The 16,327-nt window shown below is 55.4% G+C and overlaps 1 pseudogene; it reads right to left on the bottom strand.

Moving 5' to 3' along the window:
• Positions 1–13,888: 13,888 nt before the first annotated feature.
• On the bottom strand, positions 13,889–13,992 carry LOC130023318 (uncharacterized; annotated as a pseudogene).
• Positions 13,993–16,327: the final 2,335 nt, after the last annotated feature.

Below are 16,327 nucleotides of genomic sequence, written 5' to 3'. Positions count from 1 at the left end.
TGAATCTGCAGGGCTTTTCTTGGTGCTTGGTTTTGGATTTTTATCCGTTGCAGAGAACGGGGGAAAGGGTTTCCCGGACCTCAGAGCAGAGGAACAGTTGGACCCCAGCGCCCTTTACGGAACAAACCCACCCCAACCGTCCTGTGAACGATTGGATACAAACATCCCCTGAAACCTGGGGGCACATTTCCCCTCTTACCGCCCACCCGCAGCTGCTTCTGCTCAGGGTCATGTTGCTCCTGAACTCCAAAACATGCACACGAACTTGCCCTCACAGATAAACCAACGTGGGTTAAGTGTTTGCTGGGCACGCGGCCGACCTGAGTTCGATCCCCGGCACCGCGTAAGGTCCCCCGAGCCCTGCCAGGAGTGAGCCCTCCGTGCAGAGCCAGGAATCGCTCTGAGCATTGCTGGGTGTGACAACCCCCTCAAAAACCCCATACGTTTGCGCCTTTCATAAAGCAAGCTGAGTACACATGTTCCCTCTAGGAAACAGCCCCCGCGACCTAACACCCAGCCCGTTCCAAATACACAACAGCAGCAACTGCGGCCCAGTCGCCAGGCACAATGCCCAGTCTTGGCCTCTGTCTCCAGGCAGCCCTCAGCTGCAACTCTCCAACTGAAGAGCGCCCCACCCAGTGCAGCCACCCGCCTGCCCGCCTGCCTTCCTTCACAGGGCAATCTCTGATGGGCACCGTGACCTCTTGTCTGTGTCTGTATGAACTCCTGCACAATGTATCCTGTGTCTTGTTTTGGCACTGGACAGCAGAATCTATAGTCTTAGAGAACACTGAAACACAGGTAGCAAGGAGCCTGTTCTGAGAGGCAGGACCGAGTGATGGAGAATTCCAAATAACGAACGGTCCGTTTCGTTGGGTTTGAGGGCCGCACCTGGCAATGGGCAGAGCTCACTCCTGTCTCGGTGTTCAGGGGACTGTATGGGATGCGGGGGATGGAATCTGGGCCGGTCGCATGCAAAGCGAGCTCCCTACCGGCTGTTGTGGCTTTCCAGTCCCAAGACAGATCTTAAACTAGTTTAAACTGGTTTCACGTGAAACCTGCATATCTGTCTTCAGTGCCCGGAGATGGGCATCACGTTTCCATTCTCCCGCGTGATGAACTGCAGGGACAAAGTCTAGTGGACACATAGGGTTGGCAGGAAGCCGCCCTGTGGAACACGGATGCTTTCTACCGAACCCTCCATCTGTGACCGTGCGATACCTCAAACTCTCCAATGCTGACACCCCAGAAGGAGACTGCAGGCCAGTGTCCTGGATGCATGTCCATACCCGCTGGAAACAACAGATGCACACAGGCACAGAATCACATGCACATCTGCAACACAGACACGTGTACACACACGTACACAGGCTAACATGCATGCGGAGGGACATGCCCAAGCATACACAGATAGTGACAGGTAGGTGTACGCACACACAAAGACACACAAACACGGGTGAGGCCAGCGCCTGCACGGTGCCCAGGGCACTGTCCCGGCACCCGTGTCCCTCCTCGAGAGGACATCCTGGGGGTCAAAGTCGCAGCAGCAGGGACAGTGAAATCTTTTCCCTCGGGGATGCTTTCAAATACACAGCATGTGACAGCAGTTAGAGTCCACATGGACAGTCACACACACACACCCCCGTGTGGGTGAGGACATGTGGAGGCGCCCCAGAGAGCAGCCAGCTGGAGCCTGTGCTGGGTGCCCATGGGACTTCTGGGACACGACAGACACTCGTGAACAGGTCAGAGTCCCCATGGAGGAAACGCCACAGCTCACCAGCACATGGCACGTTTCCCCTAGAAAAGCAGCAGCCCCCCGACCATCTCTGTTGCCCCCTCCCAAACATCCACTTCCAGAAGCCCCCGACATCAAGGAATCTGTTGCCAAGACAGAGAGAACAGGGAAAAAGAATTTTTTTTTCAATTTCTGGAAAATCCCCAGATTTAAAGACAGTGTGGGGTGGGGATGCGTTTGGGGGGGGGGGGGTGGGGGTGGAATCATCACTTCCGCTGCAGGGAGCGGAGCGAATCTCAGGGCACTTTCCAAGAATTGTTACCTTAAAGGATGTCGCCCTGGGGCCACTTCCTCAGAGCCCACGTGGGGCGCCCTTCCCAGGCGCTGTGTCTTCTGGAGCGGCTCGCCTCTTTCCTGGCTTCTGCTACCTGTGAGCGGAGAAACCCAAAGTCAGTGCAAACAACAGGCTCAGTCCCACGGAACCCCCAGAGGAGCCAGCGGATGGTGCGTTCCCCGCCGGCCTGAGGCTTCTGCACCCCGGGCTCCGAGCACGGCACCGTGTCCGTCTGCTTTGCTCTTTGGGCCACAAGCCGCACTGTGACGAGCTGGGCCAGAACCTGCACGTACGGCCTTAAGCAACGCACAAACTCCAGCCCCACAAGGAGTTCAGTGACTGACAAGAACCCAAACTGTGGGGTGGGGGGTGGGGGGTGGGGGGAGGAAGGGAAAGGGGAGAAGGGGAAAAAAGGGGATGACAGGGGAGAAGGGAAAGGGACTGCCTGCGAATCTTCAGGGGAACTCTCTAGAACCCACCCACACAAGAAAAGCCAGTTTGGCGGGAAGAGTGAATTCTTGCCGCCACCAGCTCCAGAGGTGAGGCCAGAACTCACACTCACATCTTTGGTTTAATTTTTTAAATTTTTTGGTTTTTTGTTTGAGGGCCACGTGCAGCGATGCTCAAAGTCGACTCCTGTCTCTGTGGTCGAGGGCCCATCTAGGATGCCACAGTTCAAACCCTGGTTGGCCACACACAAGGTAAATGCCCTCCCCACCGAAAACATTCTCAGTTAAACCAACATGGGCAGGACCATGCTGAGTGAAACACTCAGAGGGACCGACAGAAAGACTATCCTCATTTCCGGGATTTAAAAAAAGCGCAGTCCCAAGGATAGTGAAAGCGAGGGTCAGGAGGAGCATGCCACAGGGCTGCAGGACACAACGCTTGGTGGAAGTGACTGCTGTCCACACACACGGCTCGACACCTGCTCCACAGGGCGGCCTGCAGGCTAGGAGCGAGTGACACAGAAGAGTCACCTCTGGCCAGCGCCACGCGTTCACCATCACATCTGCCCCCCAGGTGTCAGCAACGTCTTACACAGCCCTTGAGCGAATAAGCAATAAGCAGCACCCGCCAAGCGCTGCAAAGCCAAGGCAGACGCCCCAAGTCCCACCGTCACTTGGAGCTTTCCCCGTTTGTGATTGTGGAGCGGGGGCCACATGAGGCAGGGCTGGGGTGCTCCTGAGCACACTCAGGAAACCAGGGGCACCAGCGAGACACCTGTGTGAGCCCGTCACTTCCCATCCCTCCCTGGAAGTCACTTTGTCATGGCAACGGCAGCATTTAAACCTGAAAGGGGCTCTGGCGGGCACATAGAGGGTGAGGCATCTGCGGCGCACGGTCAACCCAAGTCCGACCCCTGGCGTCCCAGAGGGTCCCCAGAAATAAGCCCTGGGCATCACCAGGAGAGTCCCCAAACGAACAGGTGAAGACCAGACAGAGCAAACACCCGAAGAACAACACACTCTGTGAGAACTGTGAAAGAAATATTGCAGAGAGGGAGGGAGGGAGGTACGGATGGAGAGAGAGAGAAGGAAGGAAAGAAGGAAGGAAGGAAGGAAGGAAGGAAGGAAGGAAGGAAGGAAGGAAGGAACCTGCCAGAGGTGAGGGGTGGCAGGGAAACTGGCCCGCTGGTGGCGGTGAATGTGCACTAGTGCAAGGACATCACTGGAACATTATATGACTGAAATCCAATCACGAACAGCTCTGTAATTGTATCTCACTGTGACTCAATTTTAATAAAAAAAAAAAACCCCTGCGGGCTGCAGAAAGGAAATGTGGCCCCTCAATACGACACTGGCCTCATAGGTGTGACCCTGGGTGGGATCCCCGCCACCACCAAGGTGGGGAAAATCCAGCACCTCGGGGTCATTTCCTCCCTTTCGCGTCACATGAATGATTTAATATTCATGAGTTGTGGCGATACCCGACATTCTATGACGGGCGGATGGCTTGACACGTTCAGTGTGAAAGTATGAGGCGTTGCAAAGAGGAGAGAAAGAAGGATGCTTTTCATCAACCTCATTTCTCCCCTCACCGATGCAGGCCCACATGCAGTGCGTGTGGCAGAAATGGCAACGGGCAGTGAGGACTTGTGGGCAAGGCCGTGTCCCGAGGGAAGCGCAGTCTCGGCACAGCATTCCAAACGGATGCCATGGAGACCAAGAGGTGCACAGTCATGGAGACACACAGCCGAGCGTGGACCAGCCACACCCCCCGGGAAGCTGCTTATCATGCAACGAAACCAACAGCAGTGGGCAAAGGAAAAAAGCAGTACTGCCAAGTGCCGGGTTTGTTTCTCAGCACTTGCTATCAGGGGTAAATTACAGAGCGAGAGAGGAGAGAGGGAGAGAGAGACAGAGAGAGAGACAGGAGAGAGAGAGAGAGGAAGGAGAGAAAGAAAGACAGGGAGAGGGAGAGGGGGAGAGAGACAAGGGGGAGGGGAGAGACGGAGAGAGAGATGAAACATTCCAAGTGTGACGGGTGGATGGCCGGGAGGTGCAGTTAAATCAGAGACTGTAGCAGGGTCCGTCCACCCTATGCAGCAGCTGCCCGTGAATAATACACCGTGCCCCCCCCCCCCCCCATGAACAGGACGAATCAGTCAGCCCCTCACTCCTTTGGTTTGCGGAGGATGCAGTGTGCAGGGAGGCGAAACACCCCAGTGCATCTCTTCCTCCTCTCTCCACAGTCCACAATGACACTAAGCGCACAACTGCACCGTCACCTCCGAGCACACATTACTCAGTCGCCGTAACCATAGAGTTCTCCAAAGGCCGGGGCGCCAGCGTCTCCTGTGGTTTGCAAACCACCTCCGCCTCCCCGCCTCCGCGCCACCGGGAAAGGTCGGACCCACTTGCTCCACTGTACTGAACCGACAGCGAGCAAATTCCTTTTCCCAACAATCAGAGGCGGCCACTCGCTTACATAAACCCCGGCAATCTAGGGCACATCGTCCCCCACATCAGGTGACTCTGGAACTGGGCTTTCGTGGAAGACACAGACACACACGCACAAGCACACAACCATGGCCCCGGCCACTGTGAGATGCGTCTGGGAGCATACAGATGCGCAGGTGCACGTGGTATGTACACATGTACACACCGAGGGACACTCAAAAACACGTGCCCACATGGCGGTACAACCAAGGGTGCACACACATGCAACATGCCAAGGCACACACAGGCACAATGCCCCCCCATACCTATCAGTGTACACAAATGCACACAATGTAAGGCATAGGTACATGCATGTGTCAACACACAGAAGCCCACATGCCCTCAAAATGAAGCCGTGGACAGAAACACGCGCCCACTTGTCAAGGAACAGCAGTGAATGCAAATGAACAGGATGTGCTGGATGTGCAGGGCATGCCGACACCCCATCATCCTGACGCGCCTGCACCCCTATCCGGACATGCCAACACCCCTCCTTGCTGACATACTCATGCAATGCACCTGTGTTGCCCCTATGTCAACACAAAGCCATGCAGGCGGGCCCCATGGAAGGGGCAGACATAGGCCGACACACACGCATAGCAGGACAATGCACGACACTTGTGAGCCCTGTGGGGGAATGTGTGGCTGCGTGCCCGTGCACAACACACACATGTGCTGACTTGCTTGAACAGAATCTTTGTGCGCTTGTGCCTGGCATCAACCGGCAGAGCGCATGCAGTGGCACCAACACACCAACCTGGGGGGCAACAACACACACTTAAGACACACACACTGGCGGTGCCCCGAGTACAAATGTGTGCACCTGTCAACAGACTCCTTCCACACACACAGTGCACCCGTGTACAACCACACATGAAAGTCAGCACAGGCAGGGAGCTCAGAGCCCCCCGCGCGCACCTCTGGACAAACATGCACACGTATTCAGTGTGCCCTGTATAGACAAGTGTGAACATTTCAACACACCTGTGGAACACAGGCATAATGCACCTATGTAGACACAGGTAAACATGTCAACACACCTATATACAAATACATGCCCATGTGGCAACAAACAGGTCATAGGCCCAGGGGCACTGTGCATACGTGGGCATACATGCCAACACACTTGAACTGCACCTGGCAGAAGCACGTGCAACACCTATCAATGTGCATAGGGCTCATGCCCTGTCCCAATATGCCAATGTGTTTCCACACACACCAACACATATGTGTACATGTCAACAGACTCCTGGTCACACAGTTGTAGTGCACTCAGGTAAAAACATGCATGTATGTCTGCACATACCAACACATCAGAGCCCAGAGCACCTGCGTGCACCTCTCTACAGGAACACTCACAGTGCAGACGTGTAGACATGGGCAACCATGACAGCATTCCTGTGTACACACCTGTACCATGCACGCATGTACACACACGTCACACGCTGCTGCTGCTGACAGGCCTGCATCATGCAACTAGGTACAAACATGTACCCACATGCAACAAACAAGACATAGGCCCAAGGGAATGTGCACACATTGTATACACATGCCAACACATGGGTACACACATGCTTACACAGTATGTGTGCAGTTCATGTGCACAGAGGTCACACACTGTCCCAATACACCAATGTTCACGCATGAACGCACCCCTAGGTCAACAGTTCCTGGTGAGACACAGTGCATCGACATACACACACATTCACAGGTCAGCACACACCAAGGCACCAGAGCTCACAGCACCCGCGTATGCCGCAATATAAACATGTGCACACATGTCAACAAACCTATGTACAAGCACATACAAATGTCAGAGCACACACAGTGCATGGCATAGACATACATGCATGGGTACTGGTGTTCCCACACAATGCAATGACATACAAACACAGGCCCGTGTGGCAATGCACAGCCAGTCACAGGCCAAGAGGTAACGTGCACATGTGCAGACACGCCAACATATGGATACATGCACACCTGAACAGTATGCCCAGTGTAAACATGTGTGACACATGTCAACGTGTGCAGGGCTCACGCACTGTCCCAATCTGCCAAGGGGCATGTAGCAACACACACTCACACACGTGTAGTAGTAAACAGACTCCTGGACACACACAGCTGCAGAACACAGCCACAATATGAACTTGTGCTCACAGCTCAGCACACAGACAGACAACAGAGTTCAGAGCGCCCACGTGTTTGGCATGAGATTGCAAATGTGCACACGGAGGTCAGAGCGACGGGACAGCAGGGAAGGTGTCTGCCTTGCATGCGGCTGACCAGATTTGATCCCATAGGGTCCCCTGAGCCCTATCGGGAGTGATTCCTGAGTGCAGAGCCTGGAGTGATCCCTGTGCATCACCGGGTACGACCCAAAAAGCAATCCCCCCCCCAAAAAAACCCACTCCCAAACAAAACAACCACACGCACATGAGATCACACAAAGCACCAATATACAGGCACTGATAAATATGTCAACACGCTGGCGTGCATGACACACACATGTACAAACACATGCACACCTGTCAATGCACATGAGCTCACAGGACACGTGGCAGAGGTCAAAAATGACAGCTGAGGCTCCCATGACGGCAGGGCTGAAATGCAGGCCCGACATAGGCAGAGCCAAGCGCTGTGTGCATGTGTTTGTACATGTGTGTGTCATGCACGCCAGCGTCTGTGGTCTCCAAGAAAGCTCTGTAAGGCGGGGAAAAGTTTGCAATCTCTCAGGCCCAAAAAACAGTTTGCCCCACCGCTTGAAACAAAGAAAAGAGGTGCACCTCTACACATCACTAGGGAACGGTGCCACTTTGCAGCTGCGCGACAAATAGCCGCACCTCATGATGATGACAGAAAAGAGTTATCGACCAATTCCATTATCCTTTGCTTTGGGGCCACACCCAGCGATGCTCAGGGCTTCTGCCTGGCTGTGCGCTCAGGGATCACTCCTGGCGGTTCTCAGGGGACAACATGGGATGCTGGGGAGCGAGCGAAGGTCAGCAAATGCCCTCCCAGCTGCACTATCGCTCTGGCCCGTGTGTGTGTGTGTGTGTGTGTGTGTGTGTGTGTGTGCGCGCGTGTGTGTTTTCCGGATAAACCAATTTGGGCACCGAAAAATGGTGCGATGATTATGCAACAGAACACGGCCAGACAACAAAAGCGGCATGTTCAGGTTCCGCGTGTAAGGCCAGGCCCAAGCCTTGTGAAGAATCGGGCAACACCATGAACTGGAAGAGCCTGCAGCCGGAGAGAGGGCCCAGCAGGGAGGGCACAAAGCCCGGGTTCAAGCCCTGCACCCCATATGGCCCCCCAAGCACCGCCAGGAGGAATCCCTGACCGTCGCCAGGTAGGGCCCTCCAAAAACTCAACCGAAGAAAACCAAAGATTAGGTCAACACGGACTTGAGAAATGAAGTGCAGGTTCGACCAGACACAGCGTATCTTGGTTAACCACAACCCTCAGGCTCTGGGCCAGGAGGAGCAGCCACTCAGCATCTGAACCTGCTTCCTGGTACCCTGGGAGGCGACGACAACACCAAACCCAGCTGGAGGGTCACAGGGGACCCCTCCCACGTGGACATCACAGGAGCCCGCCTGACCAGGGAGGAGGACAGAAGCAGCTGCAGCCCTTGTCAGGACGGTCACCAGGGAAAAGCCGTGTGCCTGGCCGTGTCAGGCACCGGTGGAGCAGCAGCCAAGCGATAGGACAGCGGGGAGGGCACTGGCCTTGCACGCAGCCGGCCTGGGTTCACGCCCTGGTGTCCCATCGGGTCCTTCCAAGCACCTCCGGGAGTCAGCCCTGCGCGCTGCAGGATGCACCACCCCCCACCAAAATCCATGAAAGTTGACATTGGTGATGTCAGAAAGTCAGAAGGTCCATTTTCTTCCATCACATAGACTCAAGCGAGATGTTCTGACCACACAGCTCGGGCTGGGTTGGCACCTGCTTTGTATGCAGCAAGCTCAGGGTTCGGCCCCTGCACCTGAGTCACCCCCAAACAGGACTTCCAGTGCTGGGGGCGGGGAGGGGGGGGAAGGGGGAGGAACAAGTCCCAGCAGGCGCCACACCCAGTGTGGCCTGGGGTTATATGCAGTCGCGTCCCACACCACCACCACAGGCCACTTTCCCAGGTCACCGCCAACAGTGAGCAGAGCACTGGGGGTTGGGGCCAGCCCGTCCAACAGGTAAGGGCTCTTGCCAGGCACACAGCGGAGCCAGGCTCAACCCCCAGCCCCACCGGGATGATCCCTGAGCACAGAGCCAAGAAGCATGGCACCGACCAGCAGTAAAAACAACTAACAGAGACAGCAGCAGGAGCTCAGAAGCGCCACGACCGACGCATGCCGACGCAGCCAGCTGCCCGGGAGGCCTGGAGCGCCCCCACACCTAACGCCGCCAGCTTCTACAGGGCCCAGCGCCCCCGCGCATCCTGGAGAGACGCCGAGCTGAGTCGGCCCCGGTGCACAGACCTTGGAGAGGGCAGCCACAACAGGGTCACACGCCACCTCCCCATTCTCACCCTGCCAGCCCAATAGGGGCACAGCAAAGTTGGTGGGAAAGTCGCAGAGACACTCGCTCCGACAGTGAGTGCAACAAAGGCTCGAGGAGCACGGCCCAGCTCCAGCAGCCTCAAGCAATGACTTCAGCAGCTGTGACACTACGCCGGGACAAGCAGTAGCGAGGAAATGATTGTGAGCCTTGCGGGGTGGGTGGCAAACTGGGGACACTGGTGGGGGAAAGGTCACACTGCAGGTGGGATTGGTGTTGGAACACGGAATACCCGAAACGACTAGATCACGAACCACTTTGCAAATCACCCGTTTACAAAATTCCAAACATTAAACTTGATCACTTGACATGCCGTTACTCATTGATTTGCTCGAGTGGGCGCCAGTAACATCTCCATTTGTTCCTGTCACGTGCTAGTGTAGCCCAATGGTGTCTGCTCCCCCCAGGAACACGAAGAGCCTTAAACCGTTCATTCAGGGTCTTGACGAAGAAGTCTGGCGATCTCATAGGTATGTCTCGTGGAATCCAGTCAGTAACGGCTGTAGTCCAGCGGTCGCCTTCAAATCGCATTACGTGTCCAGCCCATCTGATTTTCAACGCCTTGGTAAACGAGACAGCATCCCTGATTCTCGATCATCGTTGACGGAGGTCGAAACTTCGTATTCCTTCTCTCACTTAAGTGAAGCATGATACTCTAAGCATAGCTCTTTCGATTCCGCTTTGGGGGACCCGAATAGTGTTCTCATCCTATTTACGTAGGGCCCAAGTCTCTGAGGCATATGTTAGTGGAGGGAGAACAGTGAAATCAAAGAGATGTGCCTGAAGCCGGAGGTTCTTCGTCCTCTTAGCTCTTTTTTCAATGCTCTTGAAGGCGTACCACGCCACTCTTTCTCCTGAGCAGCTCAGGTGCCAGGTCGTTCATCATGTTGAGTTCTCAACCTAGGTTCACATAACTGCATTTGGAGATGTTCGTTCCGTTGATAGCAAATGGAACGCCAGGAACTAGTCCGTTTTTCATAAACATTGTCTTCGTCAGATTCAGCTGTAGTCCTACCTTTCCACACTCACAGTCGAAGTCGGCCAGCATTTGCACCACTTGGCTAATGTTTGGTGTTAGTAGAACGATGTCATCAGTGAAGCAGAGGTGGTGTAGTTGCCGACTGTCTATCTTCACTCCCATTCCTTCCCATTCCAGTCATCGCATGACGTTCTCGAGGGTGGCACTGCAGAGTTTCGGTGAAATGGAATCGCCCTGCTGAACCCCTCTCTTTATGTCGATGATCACTTCCCTGTAGAATGGTAAGATCCTGATGGTGAATCCTTAATACAGATCATGGATGAGTGAAGTACCAGGGAGACCATGCATGAGTGGATTCCTTCTCTCAGTGGATTACGTCGATGATCACTTCCTTGTAGAATGGTGAGATCCTGGTGGTGAATCCGTAATACAGTTCACGCATGAATGAAGTACCAGGGACCCCAGGTGATGCGGAACTTTGTGATCTTGTAACTCTGGGCTCAACAGGACCCCGGACCAGAGACCCTTTGCCTGCCTCCCCCATTCTCCGGCGCCCCAGGGCTCACACCCATAAGACACTCCCTGCCGGCTGACGTTCACTACCCAAAGGCCGCCTCGCTCCAGGCGGTTTTCCGGACACTCGGGCTGAGCCTCACGCATGAGAAACATTAAACAAGAAATAAAAATATCTTGGAAAAAAAAAAGCTTCTTGAAATAAAAGATTTGTTTTTTATTTACAATTGCCATGTCCTGTCCATCAGGAGCTATTGCCATGCCCAGCAATGCCCAGGGCCGACTCCCACTCACGCCTGGATCAGACTGGAGTTGCCACATGTCAGGCAAGCCCTCCGCCATGCTATGGCCCCAGCCCCACACTTTAGGTGCTGGTGTCATATCTGGGGGTCCAGGGCCGTCCCCGGCCCCGTCAGGGCCTGTACACGTGTCCACACACGCTGACGCTTCTTCGTGCGGCTGGGCTGAGAGGGATCCAACGCAGGAACTGGAACTGGCTACGCACAAGCACCTGGGGGGGGGGGGGGGTAGGGCAGGGGGAGAGGGAGAGGGAGAGGGGGAGAGAGAGAAAGAGAGAGAGAGAGAGAGAGAGACAGGCAGAGACAGAGAGACACAGAGAGAGACAGACAGAGACTGAGAGAGACACCACCAAGTCCCCCATCCGCTCAGCTGTGCAAGGCTGAGAAGCCGGCCCCACACCATGCCAGGCTCTGCACTGCACCCTGTAAGTGGCCTTGGCTGTGCAGAACTGGGTGGCCATGCTGAGTACGTCACTGCTCTGAGCGGGGTCGGGGGAGGAGAGGGGGCTGCCCCCTGACTTTTGCACACAGCAAGAACACCTGAAGAACTCTCCAAGAAAAGTTTTGTAGAGGGCTGGAGAAATGGTCCGGCCTGGTGAGCCTTTGCCGTGCATGCAGCAGCAGACCCAGGCTTGATCAGAGGGTGCTCTGAGCCCCGCCAGGAGTGAGCCCTGAGCCCCGCCAGCATGGTTCAAAGGCCCCCGGCCCAACACACACACCAAAAAAATAAGAATTCAATTCAGGAGAATCTTTCATGGGGGAAGATCAATATCACTGCTGACAAATCAGAGGTCAAAGGAAGTCTTCTCCGCTTATTCAGAAAAAAGAGCGACCACTACCACTATCAAGAAAAGCAGAAGAAACACACTGTCCTCTTCCAAAAAGCACCATGTGAGACGGTGAAGGCCACGAGGCACTTGAACATATGTGACAGCTTGCCCTGCGGTCTGCTGGAGGGGCAGATTCATCACACGTGGCTCGCACACTCAGACAATCACTTCCGGCATTACCATGGAGCCTCGGATTTTAATGGCCTTGAATGTAGCAGGACAGCTGGGGGCAGAGCTGGTTCCGTCTCCGCTCCATGCTGGCCACGCCGCTGACAGTCACACGCGACAGCCTCCTCCCAGTCAGAGAGACACTGAGTGACTCCTGGGGTTGGAGCGACAGCACAGCAGGAAGGGCGCTTGCCTTGCAGGTGGGTCAGCCCGCACGCCACAGCACCCTGGGCTCTGTCTGCACAGGGTCAGCTGCAGAAGAGCCCACGTCAACTGCGTTCACCCATGGCCAGCAGCGCAGTACCCCTGACCCTGGCGTGGACTGACTCCTCCTAAGGATCACAAGAAGAACGAGGGCTCCTGGGGCGTAACAACTATCCAGGGAAGGGGAAGGAGACAGCTCCTGGGGGTAAAAGCATCTGCCAGCAACTGCATGCGGCCAACCCCAGGTGCACCCCTTGGCAAGGCCTGTGCGTCCCTTCGAATCCCCACCGGGAGTGATCCCTGAGCAATGAGCCAGGAGCAAAACGGGTGCGCTCATGAATAAACCAAGAAAACCAAAAACAAAAAAATCTATTACTAATCCAGAATGAGCACCCTCACCAGCGCTACGGCCAAGCCAAGGCCTCAACTCTAGCACTTCACAGAAAACATCTCTGCCAAGACGCCAATCTGCAGGTAATTCCTGGGACCCGGTGCCCCAGCTGAGAACTGTTTTATTCTGGAGTCAGACTCAGCAGCCTCCGCCAACCCTCCATAGCGGCAAAGACCGAGGCACCTCCCAGAGCAATTCACAGACCGACACCACAGATCCTGAAGCCTCTGGAACATGCAGCCACCGACCTCTGAATCAAGTCTCACACACAACCTTAACAACCCTGTGATCAGTTGAAACAATTGTCACCTAAATTGATTTTCACCATCTATTGATTGTAATGGGCGGAGCAATAGCTCCATGGGTAGGGCGTTTGTCTTGCACACGGCTGACCCGGGTTCGATTCCTCCGCCCCTCTTGGAGAGCCCAGCAAGTTACCGAGAGTATCTCGCCCGCACGGCAAAGCCTGGCAAGCTCCCCGTGACGTATTCGATATTCCAAACACAGTAACAAGAAGTCTCATGATGGAGGCAGTACTGGGCCCGCTCGAGCAAATCGATGAACAATGGGAGGACCTGGACCGTGACCATGGCAGCATTATCAAAGCAATGTTCATTCTAGAATCGCACCAACAGCTGTGGGCCTTTTTACTACACTAAAATAAATAAAATTTAAATTAAAAAAAAAAAAACAGGCGGCAGAGACAGCACAGTGGCTGGGTGCTTGTCTTGCACTCAGCCAACCTGGGTTCAATTCCCGACACCCCAAGAGATCCTTGAGTCTCACCAGGAGTAACCCCTGAGAACAGAGCCAGGAGTGAAAGCCCTAATTACAGGTGGGGGAGGAGATCTTCGCTCAAACCATAGAGACAGTACAATGGGCAGAGCACTGCCTTTGCACGCACTGGTCCCGCGTTTGATCCCTGAGCGATAGAGGCAGGAATAAGCATGAGTATTGTCAGGTGTGGTCTCCACAATGCAGGCCGAAGCCTCTTCCATCCTTGTCAAAGGGAGTGCTAACCTTCTCTCCTTTCGGAGCGATAGCATAGCGGTAGGGCGTTTGCCTTGCGCACAGCCAGCCCAGCCGAGCCAGGTTCAATTCTTCCATCCCTCTCGGAGAGCCCGGCAAGTATTCAATATGCCAAACACAGTAACAAGAAGTCTCAAAATGGAGACGTTACTGGGCCCGCTCGAGCAAATCGATGAACCACGGGAAGACAGTGTTTGGTTTCCACAATAACAATTATTTTAAGAAATCAATCAATAGAGATACACAAACCCATTCTTAACTCATGGGTTACAGCAAGACCCGCGCAGTCCCACCCCTGCACAGGTCTGCCAGAGGCACGTCGGCAAGCACTTTGCAATGAGCACTTTGCAACGAGCACTCTACAGCTACACACCATCCTTCCTGCCCCTCACTCGCAGCCTTGACCCACACAAGTGTGGGATCCTGAGACTTGTAGAGCTGTGAGGCACCCAGGTGGGGTGCAAATCACAAAGGACTGTGCGCTCACCCAGAAGAAAGATCCCTTTTAAGGTCCTGCTACCAAGCCCTTCAGAGCAAGCTAAAGTACAGCAAAACCCCAAAAAGCTAAAAAACAAACAAACAAACAAAAACCACAAACAAGCCACGCAAAGCACAGATTCCACAAAAGCCCCCAAATTCCCTCGGCCTAATGGACCCCCCCCCCAGCCCCCACCGCCACAATCCTTCAGGCAGAGAAACAAGTGACAAAGCGCCTCTCACAGGGAGCCCTCCTAGACTGCCATTCCGGCAACACAAACAGGCACACACTACATGACACCCCTGTGGAATCATCTTCAGGCCACATCTCAGAAAGCAGCTACTTCTTTGACACATAGGCAACAGTCACCCCGTGGGGAGGGACGGGGTGTGCGGCCCACCCTGAGGTGTGCTGGGAGCTCAAGCAGCCGGAGATGGAACCCAGGTTTCCTTCATCCCGACTCGGGACCCAGAGAGTGTGGAGCAAGAGAGCAGATACCTAGCAGGAACCAGGGACAAACAGGGGACACCTGGATGGCAAGGAACAGGAGGCGAGTCCTGGACACAGCCCTCAGATGATCAGGAAAGCCTTCTGGGGACAGGAGCAATGGGGCAGTCGCCTTGCACGTGGCCAACCTGAGTTCGGTCACCAGAGCACTGTCAGGAGTGACCCCAGAGCACAGAGCCAGGAATGACCCCTGAGCTTAGCCAGGTGTAGCCGCAAAAATAGAGAGAGAGAAAGGGAGGAAGGGAGGGAAGAAAACAAACCCTTCCTCAAGGAACAGCCTAGTGTCCATGGGCCCTGTTTGTCCCCCAGAGAATCCTGCTTGTCCCCGTGGGTCATTCGCACCCCTCCCCCCCAACAGCCATGTCCCCAACACCCACAGGGCCCATGATGCAGCCTGGCCACTCCTGTTCCACATCACACCGGGAACGGACTTGGTGCCCTAGACAGAAGCAACGGGACCAGCCGATGCAGGAGGCCAAGGGGGCAGCTGAGAGACAGACAGACACACAGCCAGAGAGCCAGAGACACAGAGTCAGAGACGGGGAGAGCCAGAGCGAGCACAACAGAGAAGTCAGAGACAGAAAGACAGACAGAGACAGAGAGAGACCAAGAGAGCGAGAGAGACAGAGAAAGCAAGAGGCAGAGAATGCCAGAGCCAGAGCCAGCCCGAGAGGAGCCTTAGCCTCGGGTCCCCGGGCAGACCCAGGGAGCACAGTCTGGGCGACCTGCCAACCTCCCCGCCCCCAAAAAACCCTGTTGAATGTCGCTATGAGCAGGAAGGGGGTCCTGGCTGTGCTGGAGTCAGGAGAGCGCGGGCGTGGCAGCGAGGGTGACATCTGTGACAGGGACTTGGAGCCCGGAAATGCCCTTGGGCTGGGGGCCACGACGGGGCTCCCGTCTCTCTGCAGCCCCAACAAATGACAGGCGGCGCCCCCGTGAGTGCACCGAGTGCTGGGGATCAAGCCCCAATCCCCGCGTCCAACACGCCACCAGCCCGCCCTTTGCTCCTCACTCCTCCCCAATGCCCCGAACATTCGATGGTGTTCAGCAGTGTTGTTTCGGGGGTCCCGCCCTGCGCTGTCAGGGCTCACTCCTGGCTCTGCACTCAGGGATCAGGGACGCCGGGAAGCGAACCTGTGTCGGCCACATGCAAGGTGCACGCCCGCCTACTACCCCCGGCCCCGGAATGTATTTTCGACTCTCCCAACCCCCAGCCAGGGCTCTCTGGCCTCTGGCGGCCTCTCGGGGGCTGAGCCTGAGGGCGGAAGGACAGGATGAAGCCTGTCGCAGCCCTCTCCTCCCTGGGGACGCCAAGCTCCAGACGGGCGGACGCTGGGAAGCGCCTTGGAGATAACGGGTGGGGA

Source organism: Sorex fumeus, unplaced genomic scaffold, assembly GCF_029834395.1.
Source record: "Sorex fumeus unplaced genomic scaffold, SorFum_2.1 ptg000023l, whole genome shotgun sequence".
In the NCBI taxonomy this organism is placed as follows: Eukaryota; Metazoa; Chordata; class Mammalia; order Eulipotyphla; family Soricidae; genus Sorex; species Sorex fumeus.
Note: the sequence above shows the minus strand (reverse complement) of the source record. Positions and strands in the feature narration are given on the sequence as shown.